At 39.2% G+C, this 15,998-nt stretch overlaps 1 protein-coding gene across 10 annotated transcripts in view; it reads left to right on the forward strand.

The window, feature by feature from the left end:
* The window catches only part of MAGI2 (membrane associated guanylate kinase, WW and PDZ domain containing 2), a 754,276-nt gene that overhangs the window by 712,079 nt on the left and 26,199 nt on the right, over positions 1–15,998 (forward strand). The gene's annotated exons all lie outside the window — the stretch shown is intronic.

Here is a 15,998-nt window from a genome sequence, read left to right on the forward strand (position 1 = left end):
AACTTAAAAATCTCTGACAAAAATTTTGATGTTTCTTTGATAATAACTTCAGCATAATTAACAGTTACGTCTCTAATCACGAAAGCAAAGGGATAGCTATATGACATTTATTGGACTACTATGAAACCTAAGACTTGGTCTGTGTTATTTTACTAATTTAATCAAATTACCTTCATGTTGTTTCCTAATTTTATTTATTCAGCCTTGTTTGTAGGGATCAGTTGTCACTATTTGTCTGCATAGGTCTTAGTGCATTTGAGTCCTGTATTGGTAGAAGTCATAATAACACTATGTTCAGATACTAAATCTAAAAGCATTCACTTTAGAAATTCCATGATTAAAAAAATGTGTTCTGTGTAGAAAAAAACCTAATAAAAAATAGGTGGGTTTAATATCTCCAGTTGTGCTAAAAAGGAGGTAAAAACTCATCAAGGGTTGTGATAGCTTGCAGAATATGGAGTACACAAAAGGAAGGAGAGAACATAGGTGAGATTACCAAGAGTCAACATAAAAAATTGTTTATGTATCTAATCAGTGCAGCCTTGTTGAACCAATATTTAATTATAAAGATGGGCAACAGAAAATGTGTTCTGTACAGGAGTAATGGCAGATCTTGCAAATGTCATGGTTGTTACTCAGGTTCCATTTCAAGATCTTAAGAGTCTCATCAAGTTTGACTTAATACAGAAAAGCATTGCCACCCATCTAAATATACAGTCAGGGACTGCTTCAGGTCACTCGTAACTTGCTCGCTTTGTAGAGCTGTAGCATTCCATTAGTCCTCAGGCATACCATGGAGCGCAAGCCCCTGGCACTGGGAGCTGGATTAAGGGAGCCACGGCATAAACAGTCCCTGGGACCAGGTAGCCAGGTTGGCAAGCAGACAGGCAACTGGTAACTGAGAAATACTCCCAGAGTATTTGTTGTTTGAAATAGAGATTAATTCATGCTGCAGCTAGAACTTTAACTGAAGAATGTCTTCTCCAGTTAATGGTTTCATTCCTTCCTCTATTACTACACTATCACAGTCAGCAAGATGTACATTAGCAACCGTAATGTGATTAAAGCTGGAGAAAAAGTTGTGCTTTCAGTAAGCTCTGGAATCTTGTATTTGGAAACACATGGCTAAAAATACAGAACAGAAGAACAATGCCTTTGGAGAGGGTTCTTTTCCAATAATAACCTGTATTAGGCAGAAAACTAACCTATTAAACCACAAAATAAAGTTGCACTATCCACTCTGTAAATAGTCTAAATATAAAAAGTGTGCAATTTTTTTTTTTTACAAATTTTACAATGAAAGATGTTAATATTTCCAAAAAAACTTATTTTAAAGCTTTTTTGTTGATGTAGCCACAATACATAGCCAAGTGTTATTCTGACCAGATAGTTGTAACTAGGTTTTTTCTCCCCTTTAAAAGTGTTGTTCTTTGGAATCAGTTTTACCCTCCAGCCTTGTCACTGAGTCTTGTATTGTATTCTGTTTAACAGCCATTTTAATCTGTCAGTCACAGATGGGTTTGGAACTTGCAAGACTTCTATCTCCAGTGACCTGTAACTGATGGACAGCAGAAGCCCAAGAAAGAGCTTCTTCAAAAGAAAAATAGAAAAACAAAATAAAAAATAATAATTGCTGAAAGGAATAGAGTATATAGGAAGACTAGCGAAGGAAGCAGAGCTCTGTACACCTATCTCCTGTCCTAAATTTAGATCTGCTGCTAGTAATACAGGTTTATTCCTATTTATTGGCTGGCACTACCAGTCTGCTTGCTGCAGTTCTGTATCTCTGTTTCACAGATGCATCTCTATAGCAAAATATGCAAAAATCTGTTCAAGGCTTCTCACTTCACATGGTCTTTAAAGATCAGATTATCTGATCCTAGGCTTTCAGCACTGGGGATTGTAAACCATGGTAGGATCTTAACAGGAGCACCTGCAGCTAATAGTTCTTCTCACGATCTGCTTATCTCTGTTATTGTTTTGCTTCCTGTTTCTTCATTCTTGAACAGCCTTCTTTAACTGGAGCCTTACAGGAAAACATGAAACAGGTAACACAATGTGCAGATCACGCTTATAGAAAGAAATAATGCACATAACTCCACCATTAATCCCACTCACCAAGCCAAGAAGAGAAAAATTAAAGCAGTTAAGATTTTAAAAGTAGATCATGTAATGAAACATGTTACCTGTAAGGCATTTAGATGTAATAAGTAAACGTATTCCACAAATAATGTTTTGCTGTCAGTGCAGTTGTAGCCAGCAAAAGCCCTGCTAAATGCAAATTCACATTGATATAAATCTCCCTACTTTACAGAAATAGTAATAAAAAAAGATAGAAAGTACTTTAAAGTAATAGAGCTACATCTATGCTAGTGAGTTTATAAATTTGTGTAATTGAAGCAATGCAATCTCTAACTGAAAACAGCTCCAGGCAAGTAGAAGTCTGCATGTTGTACTCTGTTAGTGGGCACTGCAGAACCGTAGTGATAGGTTGAGCCCAGCAGCTATATTCCACTTGGATACACGTTAAAATATCTGAAAGTCTATCAGCACACATTCAAAAGATTCTGAGATATAAATACATGCAAAAGTGTTATGCATTACAGACGCAGAGTATACATTTAAAGAAGTAAAAGATAAGATTATAGGAAATCAGATGTAAATAAGGAACTGGTATGGAATTGTCTCTTGTAAAAGAAAGCAGAGTAGATCCATTACTGAGGAAGGTAAGTGTGAAAGGAATACAATATACCGACAGCAGGAGCAAAGAGAAATTTAGAAAAAGGCAATGGTGAAACAACATGAAGAAAGTGACACCAAAATTGGGGCATCCATATGAAACTTTCAGTTTGAGTTTCAGCCTTTTATGAACTCCAGTGAAGCTTGGGAGCAGATGAGCGAACAGATTCATAGACAAATACTGGAAGTACTGGCTCTGCCAGAACATCTGAACTTGAAAAGATTGATGGAAGGGAGAATAAGCTTTCACGAAGTTTGTTGCCACGCCACCATTTCCAATCAGAAGTCCTGATCTTCCTTCCCACTGGGAGTGGCATGCTAGGCACTTTGTGTTTTTATTGGAAACAAATCCACTGAGGAACACTCCATTTCAGGATTGAGAGATCTCAGATAGTCTTTAATTGCCCTTCATGACTGCTGGAGCTTTTTACTTTGATTTTCTGTGGAATTGTTCTGGCAACCAGAAAGGTGGGAGAGAAGTGAGCTGATGTCATACAGAGTTCATCAGTCTCACCAGCATATTGCTTTTCTACTCAAGGATCCCTTTCTGCCAGCCTATATAGACACTGCGTTATGTCTTCAGGTTCAACAACTTCTTCCCTTAAAGCTTTCACAGGCTTATTACTCTGTTCTTAGTTGTGGCACTTTTACATGCATTGAGAATTTTCTTTGGGCTCATAGACTATGCAGAAAGCCAAAGCATACATCCTAGTTTAACTTGGATTCTTGTCACTAGACATGGGAAGGAGATGTCCATCAAAGGACCCGGAAGTCTACAGGAAGAAGTGTTTCTTCACATGTGTCCACTGCCTGCATGGCTGATAAATTGTTCTCAACCAGCGTTGGGTAGCCACAGCCTTAAGTGTGTAACTTCATACAAAACAATATGTCAGGTCATATACCACAAATAACTTCAGCAGAATTTTACTGTTAATTCATGGATAAGACATAACGGACATGCCTCACAGAAGACTTCTCTAGGGGGGAACCTCATCGCTACACTGGAAGTAAATATAGATCCCTCCTAATTTGGACATTTGAGCAGAGAGCAAGCTGCAACAGTTAATTCTGAAAAGCCTACCACCACAGAGGTTTACAGAACTTGAAACGTTTGACTCAAACTAAATGAATTTTCACAAAGAGCAAGACATCTTACAAACTGGGAGTAACAAAAGTTTCATTAGGTCTAAGGAAAAGACTACAAGGGAAAACAAGACTAAAAGGCAGACAGACTCACTGAGAGCTCTGAGCTCTAGAAATTTATCTCCACCCTTCTTTCTTCCTCAGGATGAGGGAGTACCAGAAATACAAGACTCTGTCCACACCATGGCAAAAAAGGGCTGAATAGGACCATGTCTGTGCTGTGTAAGACTAGGAGGTGTTAGAAGAACCACAAGAAAAGTTTGGAGAATTATTCATGCCTTTGATAACTTATCCCAACCTGGCCAGAGGTCTGAGCACATCAGGACTCCATTTCTCAAGCAATCCTAATATCGGGGGGCGGGGGGGAATGAGACTAGTTGAGGATGGCAATATTGAAAAATACAGCTACAAGGCCTCGTCTCAGAGTAGGGCAAGGATACAGTGCACACACTATCCATGATGGTAGTACCAAGTTAAATCAGTCACCGGAGATGAGGGACTTAACACAGTCAATGTGGAGCACAGTCCCCACAGCCTTTGAAGATTCAAACCCTACTGGCAAAAATTTTATAGATCTATTTATATAAGGCTGATGATAACTCATGTTTTATTCTTGTCTCAAGTTGAGGACAATGATCAGCAGAGCTCTGCCTGCAGATCTCTATCCCTTCCCGTCTTAAAGATGGGGAACTACTGACTGCTCTTAGAATTGTTAAGGATGCTCGTAGGGTTTGCAAGACGTGTGAGATGTGATCAACAGATTTCTTATGGCCTTGAATGATATCTCCTGTAGCCAGCATGTTTGTTGAAACCATCATCAAACAAAGAGCCTGTGGCTGCAGGCTGCAAAGATACAGAGTATCTTGTGCAAATGGGTTTAGTGAATGTGAAATTCATGAAGAATGAGGGTGAAATGTGCATTTTTATACACAATGTGCATCTGTGTCATTTTGTCACTTTGTGAGTTCCATCCTTTTTTCACATCTTCCACGAAGGTCATACTTCTCATCCCTGACATTTCTAGTTTTATTATCTTGTCAATGTGTTTTTCTCAGTCCATGTACACCAGTTAGTCCTCCCTCTAGCTCCCTCGTATCTCCTAATACTGCATGCTTTTTCTCATTTGTTTGTATATTTTTTCTTACATATTTGCAGAACAGACATCTGAAATACAGGCACTGCAGAATTTTATATCTTTCATGCTTTGCAGTCCTCCTTTGACTCTTCAGTCCTTTTCCCTGTTGCTTTTCCTGCAGTCTGTGCCCCTCTCTGTTTCACACCTGGAGATAAAAACAGGCACACAGGACAGGAAGCTCCTACAGGGTCAGTTATGAGCTTCTGTGTTGTTGCATAGGAATCTGTGCGGCCTTGCTTTATCTGTTTTAGCTTGTGGGGTGAGCAGCAGAGTGATGAGATCTACAGCAGTGACCAACCTGTGCTGTGGACAGGTTCACGGCATTCTACAAACTCACACAATTTGCGTGTTTTGTCCTTTCCCATGATAACAGTTTGCGCCGACTTTATTTGTGGTTATTCAGGAAACTTCATCCACCTACAGCAGTAACTATTTCTAGCTGAAAAAGAGAGAATTCAGTATTTAAGAGCCAAGGGTCAAAAAAGGCAGGCAGACAAAAGGAGTCTGTCTCTGGAAGGAAGCAGAACTGAAGTTTCAAATCATGGAAGGCATAAGCATACTCTTGAAACTGCTGTCCAAAACCCATGTATGAGCACTCAACAGCATTAAAAAATGACATTTCCCTCTTTCTAACTGTCCTAAACACAAGGTCAGGCAACTTCTTCTGGTTTTTTCCTTCTGACAATATGTGTGCATTCATGTTTGCAGTAAGAGGGACAGCACCTGTGAAACTCATACCCTGATACTAAATCCCACTCTTGAGCCATAGGAGACATAATTCTAAGTCCCCTTTGAAAGCATAGAGGCTAGGTTTCTGAACAGTCATATAATAGCTGGCTCACTAACTGTGTCTCCCAGAAGAAATTAATTAGGATCAAGATTAACTCTTCAGGATTCTCAAAGGAACAGGCAGTGTGTAGACAGCTACCTATTTGGGCTCTGTAGATGCTGTAAAACAGTGGAGTTTAACAAGGGAATATAAACCGATCTCCCCGGAGAAGGATGCTCCCAAATATCTCAAGTCAGGCACCAAGAAATCACTTGAGCTATTCTGGCTTCAATGGGTAGATAGGCAGAGCTGAAGAGTAGGCAAAGTTTACAGCAGCTTTAGTTAATTATGTCCCTACAGCATTTGGAAAGGCTTTTATACCACGCAAAGCAGAAGTCTTTGGCTTTTGCGTTCATCGTGGGTTTTTTCCATTTCTGCTTTCTTGATTGCTTGTTGTTGCACACGTTTAGCTTGGTGTTCATCTAGTCACTTTATCACTGTATCTGGTTTTAGCAGACCTTGATTTCTAGGTTTTTAAAAGATCAAAGTCATCTGTCTCCACCAATTGAGGAATCATTCCCTGTCTGAGGTCTGAACATAATATAGCTTCCACAAGCACTTCTTTTAAGTCCATATCACCACGTGTAATCAGGATTCTTTTTTAAATGTATTTTTAGTAGCTGTTGTCTTGCATCTCAGAGAAGACAAAATCCACACAGAAATGGCTGGACTGCCACATATACTCTTTGTGAGATTCCCATTCTATGGCCAAATTTTGGACCAGAAGTCACATGCAGCTCCTGTAGCTTCGCACACAGATACATTCTCCAAATTTTTGTGATTCTGCTCTCCACACATTACTACTATACTCAATCCCTCCAGAACAGAGTCTTTGCAGGGTTATCTCAGCTTTTTGTAGACCTATTGCCAAAGGAAAGGTGTAAATATGAAAAAGCACTGATCATCAACAGGACTGATGATTTACTGTTAGAGACCATCCAATAAAAGCTCAAAAGGAAGAATGTATGATTACTTACTCTACAGTAAATTGAAATGTTTAAGAGCATGTTGCCATGCAGCCCCCACAATTTGCACTGCCTCCTCGCTGGTGTAGAGATTTCTTGTTAATGAGGAACGGAGCATGTTTGGGGTGCTCCATTGTTGATTAGCCCAGTGTTAAAGGGTTCTTTCCTACAGTCTTCAGTGGAATACACCTGAGGTTCTAATCAGTAAGTACAATAAAAAAAGTAGTTCATCTCCACTTGATGGTGATTAGAGCAAAAAGTATTAAAAATAAGAGGCAAGCAGCTGTCACACAGTAGAGGTAGTAGATGACAGACACAGACATTTCCAATAAGAAAGCTGCAGCAAGGCAATGAGAAGAAGGCAAGAACGGCTTGATCAGTCATGACCTTCTTACAAACATTTAGGGCAATCACTGTATCCAAAAATAAACCAAAGATTGACCAGCATAATACTTATTTTTTTGCCACAGCAAACATTGGACTCCTATTTTGGATCAGAAAGAAACCTGAAGACTTTGAGATATACTGCTGAATGATTTATGCAAATCTCCAGGTCTTAAAAGGCAGTGAAACCTATGTTGAGAATATAGGAGAAAAGTGGATATTGCTGTTGGAAACCCTCTTGCAAGTTTACTCTAGTCACAGCAAACATAAAGGTGCAAGGAGCAGTGGTAGGTCCTAAGAGCCAAAAAGGTCTTCTCCAGATGGGAGCAGCAGGGAGTCAGCCGCTGAGCACTTGACAGGAGTGAGGGCTTGAGAAGGCTGTCAGAAACCCCACTGAACACTTGTCAATATTTAGATATAAAATATTGTTGTTACACCCATACATAAGGGACAGAAGTATACTTCAGGAGCATACAGTGCTCCACCAGCCTCTGTTTGACTCAGGTCTTGCGCGCACACCTAAAAGACAAATGCCTACAGAGTGATTCATGTCCGTTGAGCAGCCAATCTTTTCTACATAAGTAGCACTTACTCTTAAAACCTGCGGCATGCCTGGCTTACTTTATGCAGTAATATAAATCTTACCTTCATAGTAGCATTCAGTGAATGTCGACACTGCCATTACAGTGGGGCACAAACCCGAAGATATTCTTAGTGCCATCCATTTATTCTGTGATTTGTGATCCATCTGAACAGTAGGGGAAGATGTTATCTATGCTTTCCCACCCAATTGCACGTCCCAGTGGGCTAATCCCATTCACACGCCAATTCCCTACTACATACATCACTGTCCAACCTAACTTGTAGCGAGACTAGGTGTGATTGATCTGAACTCTGGGAATTCCGCTGAGATACTCGAGCGTATGAGCTGTATGCCAGCCTGTGGCAAGAGGAGCTCAATGCCAGGTTAGTGTAATTGGCAGAACTCAAGGAAGAATATATTCACATGCAGACATAAAGCTGATCAACATTCTTGTGTCTGCACAACAAAGAATTGCAAACCAAGGTCCTCAGGGATCCTGAATGTATTTTGACAGTATGAAAGCTTAATAAATCAAGAGTGAATTAACTGTAGGTGAACTATTATTCAGCATTTCTCCAAACAGGTCTGTGTGTTTTTTAGAATTTGTTTGCAGAAAGGTAAGGGGAAAAAAATATTCCCCTCACATATGTAATTAGCATCATTCTTGCAAAAATGTACTCAATCTGACACATTCAAAGCATCTTTGTAACTCTGTGCCTAACAGCAAAATTATTCAAGACAGCTGTGAAAAAGAACGAGTTAATAATCTTGCTAAAAACGCCTTAGTATGAAATTTTAAGACTAAAATACTTAGTTGGCAGGCAGACACCGTATTTAAATATGTATTTTATGGAAGATTTATAGCAGTTTTCAGGTCTAAAAAAGTAATTAGCCCTAACTTAAAAAATGAAGAATCAAGAGTGTTAGAAGAATTATTTTTTTAAAACACACCAAATGATGCTGCTTGGATAATTGAAACAATTTGTCCTGCAATAGAAATGACAGAGGCAGGCTCTGTTCTGTGTTTTCCCAAACTGCAAGAAGTAGAAACTGGGAGAGATCACCTGTGAAGGTAAAAGAATACAGATATTAAACCCATTCCTATGGCCCACTCAGCTCAGTATCCTCACTCCAACAAGGACAAATAGAGGATGCTTAGGAAAGGAATATAGGACAAGTACGAAATGATTCTTCACTGGATATAACAACATCCAAGCCCCTGGCAATCAGCAGTTTACAGATTTGTTTTTTTTTTTAATGCTAGAATTTTCGTAGTTTGTATCTAGGACTGTTTTTTAACCATTTATTTGAATATGCTTATGCTTTTGACACCCTTGATATATTATGTCAATGGATTCCAAAGCTAAATGCTTGTATTGTTTGAAAAAAGCTTCATTTTTTGTTTGTAGCTACAACATAATAATCTTATGATTTCTTCCTCGTTCTCCGTGTTGTTCCTCATTCTATTGACCTATATCGTGTCCACCTTGTTCCCACTGACGCTTACCAGTCTATTTCATCTTGCTTCATAAGGGAGCTTTCCTTTACCTCGCCCAGCCTCACTGACCTCCTCTGAACCATTTCTCAATCTACCACGTTCATTTGGAGGTGGAAGCACCCGAACGATCTGCAATGTTCAAGATATTGATGCTCTTAAATGCCATAATGATGGTTTCTCAGTTCACATTCTGTTTGTGTTTTGGACTGGGCGGCCACTGGCAGCAAACTAACCACAAGGGCTATGAGATCTGTCTCTTCAAGGTAATGGTTAATTTAGAGTGATTGTGCATTTAATTTGCCACATGTACCGTACCTAGCACTTAGCACCACTGAATTTCACCTGCTGCTTTAACACACGGTATTGTGCTGTCTTTTTTACAGCTTTTAACTCTAAGTTTAGCTTTGACAATCTATTTGACAATCTATTGTGTTGCCTGCAAATCTTATCACCCCAATCTTCAACCTCTTCACCATGCCATTTACAAATATGCTGAACAGAATAGTCACTACGGTAAGGTCTTTCGATTGTGAAAATTGAGCACTTATTTAAAGCATGTTTTCCCTAGATTTTAATCTCTTACCTAGAAGACCCTATTCTTTCTCATCCCACAGCAGAGCCTTTACTGAAGCCTTTACTGTTAAAAGCTCTCTGAAAACATCAGTATACTGACCAGCTCGCATTTGTCTATATAGTCATCAGGAGCTCCAGTGACCTGCAGTAAATTTGTGAGGAATGGCTTCCCTTTACAATAGCCACGCTGACCCTTCCCTGCTATATCGTCACTATCTATGTGCCAGCTAACACCATCCTTTTTGCTTCCTTCCATCTGCTCAGCTGTACATGAGGCTCACTTGCTTACTTTCCAGCCCCATTCTTAAAGACTGGTGTCACACTTGCCGCTTCCCATTCTGCTGCTGTTCAGCAATTTACTGATTGAGGCAGTAGATTACATCCTGTAGCTACTAGTTCAGCAGCTTCATATCTGAATTCCGTTAGAGCTGAGGATGAAAGCTGTCTACTTCTGGTGGTTTCTTACTATCCATTTCATCAGTTTGTTATAAAATCTTTGCCACTGACCCTGCAGCTGGAGTCATCTCCTGAGACGCACCCTGTGGTGAGCAGACCCTCTGCAGGAGTTTTGCTGCCCTCCTCTTCAGTGAGCATTGATGCAAAGAATTAATCTATTTTCTGTGGTCTTTTCTACCTTGCTCCCAAACTATCTTTTGAGATCTTCGTTCTCTGACAGGCTCCACACCTCTGGTATCTTTGAAAGTATATTCTTAGGTCTTATATTTTAGCATTTTTCCTCCTCAAAATCTTTTTGTCATTTTACCTTTAATTTGTCAGAGTTCATGTTCTTTTCTGTTTTGTTGTTTGGATGCAGCTTTGAATGAAGCCATCTGCATGCCCAGGCTTCTATGTAGGGTCTATAAAATCAGCTTGTGAAATCTGGAATTTGCTTTGGTTTTGCCTAATGAGAACTGCCTGAGTCCACCAAGAAGATACCTGAAAATTTTCTTCTTCCTTTTTAGCAGCCTTTACTGGTTTTCATTCATGATTGTAGGGATGAAGGACATGCTATTAATATTACATGATGCTGCACTGAGTCATCATATCTCTATTTTAAAAAAGTAATGGTGCATCAATTAACTGCAATAAGATAATGAATTTTCTGTTATCTTTGACACTTTTAATTCATATATACATAGAATATTTTGCAGCAGTGGAAAAAAAAAAATGTCTACTGTAGTACCAGAAGTCGGCTTTGCTGTCTTGTTAGCCACCCACCGCTGCAAACTCCGTTTCTTTCTCCTTCACCCCCCGTTCTCTACAGACACACGGTCATACACATTTTCTACTTACCAAGCTCTCTTTCTGTAATAGCACTTATAATGTTTCTCCCTCCTTCAGGAAAAGGTGAAAAAAAAATTAAAAAAAGGTAGAGCGCCTGCTGAGGAGTGGTGTGAAAGGCATTTTTTGCTCTGCACCACCTCAGCCCATGTCCTGTGGGTCCCCTCTTCCCTGCAGCCCACCCTCTCCTCTCGGGCAGGGAGCGAGAGCAGCTCTCTGTGGGAGCAAAGGGCCCAGGGTGGCCAGGGGTAAGAAGCCACAGCTGTTTAAACAGCTGGTTTAGACTAAAAATATGCCCTGGCTTTGCTCAGGATATGCATTACACCTGGGATTCCCAGACAGTACAGATTCTCTGCTGTGAGGAAATTTGCACAGCAGATATCCAGCCTGTGCCTGACTCCAGGCAAAGATATTAGGACTTGACAGTACTTGGAAATTCACCAAAATAGATATTCTGGAGTTGTTATTCAGTCTCCAAGTACAGACAATCTCTCAGCCTTTTGGACTCATTAGCAATAAAAACAGCAACAAATAATATGCAAGAAATGTTTCAGTTATAAAAATAGGATGCCCATATAAAAGGAATTAAGCGTAATTAGTCTTTTTCCTGAGGTTTAATTATAAAATGCATTTCTAAACTGACAGACAGCAATGCCCTCTGCACAAATGATTTGAGGCTGCTTTTATCATTACATTTCCTCATTTAACATAGAATTAAAATGTGCATACACAATTACTTTCATTTTGTGTAACCGGGAACTAGACACCTGCTTAGACACCGTTCCTCACGTGCTGTCAGAGGCAAATGTACACAGGACTATCATCAGTAATTTAAAAGTACATTTGAGAAAGGAAAAGCCTCTTTACTACTTTAAAGCTATATGTATTTCCTTCTGATCTAGCCTTTTTCTGAAATTCTGTTTATATGTATGTTGGGTTTTTGTAATGAGACAGGTAATAATTACTATAAAATATAGCCAGAACAAAGGCTCTGCAGATAAACTCACATTTATTAGAGGCACTTTATTCTAATTTTCGGAGAAGCTTTACAATTTTATTTCTAATTAACCTATCAATAGTGATGTCACTTAAACATTCTTTAGGAATATTATCTTCTCATTATTGCCAGAAAACATGCTGCCCAATTTTATAGCTCAGTTGTTCTTATGCATGAATGGAGCATCTGAATTAACTTGAACTGAAGCAGATCTTTTTCAGAGACATTTGCCATACACACAAACTACTTTTTATAATTACACTTAAATCACTAATATGTAAATTTAAAAACATTGAAGGGGGGAAGCATTCAGTGTTTACTTTGTGCTTGCACATTGTAAGGATAAAATAGGGGAGCATTCTGTTTACCACGTGCCACTAGGTCAGAAGGAGAAGCAGTGGGTGTGGGTAGGCGTTTGTCCCAAACAGCATGGAAACTCAGCCAGGGCCACGTTCTGCAGAAAGAAAGAAACACGATGCAAAATCAATGTGTGTAAAATTGCCGGATTCATAGCTATGAAGAGCACGTTTCTTCAGAAACAAATACAGCTCAGGCAGCAGCCCTGCAAGCTTCCCAGGCTGGCTTGCCAACACGCTTCAACCTTAAGCCAGTGGGAACGTCTGGGGGGTGTGGAAGTCTATCCCTCCAGCTTTGTAGTCTTTGCTGAAGACTGCCAGGAAGGTTACAAATCAGAGGTGATGCCAGTCTCGGGGGTGTCCCACAATGCAGGGGCTGCCTGTTGGGAGCGGGAAGGGGTCCATCCATTTGTTCCGCATGCCTGGCCACCAAAACAGCTGCCAGGCTTGCAAAGGGCTGCGTTCATTGCAGCCCCGTGCACGGATCCTGCGGAATGACACCTTGAAATTAAAGTTGATTCCAAAAAGCCAAAGGCAATCTTTGGCTTTGTGAGATTAAAATATTGGATTTCAAGGGCTGTGCTCTCCAACGCTTTCCCTGCTGTTTGTGGATTTAAAACTTGGTGATTAGGATGCATGCATCCTCTCAGGCTGTCATGCGAAAACTGTACCTGAATGGCATGGGAGCTGAAGGTGTTATTTTAGGGATGGGTAGCTCTCCAGATCCGGGGAACTTTTTTCTGTCAATTTCTTGAAAAAAATGAAATCCGTAAAATGTAACATAGCAGAGGACCTAAATGCCATGCAAAACAACGATGTTGCTATATTGAAGTTTATCTGTTACAATACTCTGGTATTTCATCTGAAAAGCTGTATATCTCCATAGAAGACAGCTTTGCCGAAATGCCTCAAAAATAATGGTCTGATATTCAAATGTCTCACTGTCCATGACAGGAGCTAATGCCACAGGGTCATACCCAATAAAAGATATGGGGACTCAAAGCTTGATGCTGCAACACCTGTTAGGTGCCTGGTGTCCTGCTAGATGCAGAGGGAAGATTAAATGTGTAAGGATGATATCCAAGCATTCTGCAAGTATAAAAGGTAACAAGAAAAGGTAACAAATATATTAAAATAAATATGAAGAACAGGAAAAAAGAGGTCCGTTGCTTGCTGAGAATGTGGAGAAGGCTGAAATATTCAATGCTTTCTTTGTATCAGTCTTCACTGAGATGTTCAGAAGGACCATAAACTTACATCAACTTCAACAAAGACAAATTAGTATAAATCAGAACAAGGAAAAAAATGCTTAAAGTGTACTTGGATTCAGGTCTGCTGAACATGCTGATGTTCATGTATGCTCAATGAATATGAGAAAGTAATTTCTAGACTATTAGTAATTATGTCCAAGAATTCAAGGACAAGAAGGTTAGCAGCAGACTAGAGAAAGGAAAACATATTCCCTCTTTTTGAAGTCAAATAATAGAGAAAAGTTCCTTAAACTTTCGTTCCCAGAAATAATCTGTGACAGGTTATCAATAAATTGAAAAAGTCCACCAACATGTAAATTTAGGAAAGCAAACTTTGTCATACCCATCTAATTTTCATTTCTTATTTTGGGCTTACATTTTTATATTTTTGTGGGAAAAGGGGAAGTAGAATGTATAAGGCATCTTCTTTTCACCTCTCAATACTACCTTGTATGAAATTTGCAGAAAAAGAGGAAACAGACTTTACGTGGAATCACTGTAATGTGGTTACTGAAAATAATCCCTCTTAAAGGCTGCTCTCAATGATTTTCTGAACAGTAATTACAAGTGTGGTTTTGAGAGGTCTAGATGAAAACAGCTCAATTCAATGATTTCATTAATAATTGGAGACCTATTGATAAATAATAAAATAAAATTTGCTGATGCCAAGATGTCTCTATTCTTAAAGGATTTAAAAGGACTTTGAGGAACTGACTTAGATTTCAAAATGAAAATTTCATACTAAAGCAGTCAATCTGATAAAATTCACTGAGGTGCACTAGGCTCGGTTTAGGACAGAGAAATGACAATATGTACAATGTAGAATGAGGGATAACAGTCTAGACAATACTGCTGGGGATAATCTTGGAATCCAAGCTATTCATGTGTTAAAAAAAGTCGAAGGTCTCATTCTGGAAAGATTATTAATAAGTGTTTCTCCCACATGGGAAGAATGTTATCATTTTGATCCGTTCTGCCTACCCCGCACCTTTTAGTAATATCTCCAGTTTAGAGACTGTGGACAGACTTGGAAGGATCCAGAGCACAAGTATAGAGAAATGTCATGTGTGGTATAAAACTGCAGGAATCAACTTTTGATCCTGAAAAGAGAGTAATGATGATTTCATATAACAAGCACTGGCTTCTTTTCAGACCTGTTTCTGTGCTTACCATGACCTTTAGCCTCACCTTGGTGTATCTTCAATATGTGGGTATATTTAAGCTGCTCTTATACAATCACTGGATTTAAAAGAGACAGAAATAGCCTCACAATACCTAAAAATCTGTTTCACAATAGCAAACATGGGAGAGGAAGCACATTTGAGTTCCTGGACAGAGACGGTGCGTACAGCGTGGGTTTCTCCCATATCAGACGTAACAGAATCTACATTGGCAAGGGGAAAGAAGGGGAGGTTATAAATGTTTAACTGCAGACAAAATAAGAATAGGAATTTTTACCTTATTAGGCACATGGGGAACCACTCCTCAGACAAAGTTTTCTCTTTTGTATGAATTCCCGAGATACGAGTGTAAAGTCTAATGAAGCTTTTCTCAGGATAAAAGCATTAGCAATATTTCTTTTCCTTGTTTTTCTTATCTAATCAGAGCTGGTCTTGGGCTGCAAAGGCAGTATAATTCAGTTATACATCAGTCAGACACAAGACACACATGCATGGAATACAATTAACCCACTGCTCCTGCAACTATTTGTTTTACCTCTGGTCTCACACTCTCTGATGTAAATTTCAGAACACCTAATTTTTGCAGGCTTGTTTCTTTCCCTTCCTTTGGTTGCATAACAAAGATGCTGGCCTTTTTTAAGCTGTTCCAGTTTATTTGCACATAGGATTTTATAATAAAAGGAACTATCAAATCACCTACGTGCTTCCTTTAGAGGAAAAAAAATTTAATCCACTGAAATACAGAAAAGGTTACATTAATACGAGAGAATTCCTGCATGTTGACCAATGAGAACAGAAGAAAGGCAAACAGCAAGGGGAAAATGTGACATTAACTTAACCTTTTTACATATTAAACTGTATTAAAATCTCTTCCTGTCTTTCTGCTCTGGAGTGCAAAGGATTTTATTTGAAGGACTGTACATGCTCTGCACAGCTTTCATCAGTACTCATTTTAAAGGCTATTTATCAAGGAGTGTTAAAAACACCTCCTTCATTTGATCTAATCTGGCACTTCTCTCAAAACATGCTAACAAGATCATTTTAAATACCTTCTGCAAAACATGTTCTATCCAGGCAACATAAC

Source organism: Falco naumanni, chromosome 5 (assembly GCF_017639655.2).
Source record: "Falco naumanni isolate bFalNau1 chromosome 5, bFalNau1.pat, whole genome shotgun sequence".
NCBI lineage: Eukaryota > Metazoa > Chordata > Aves > Falconiformes > Falconidae > Falco > Falco naumanni.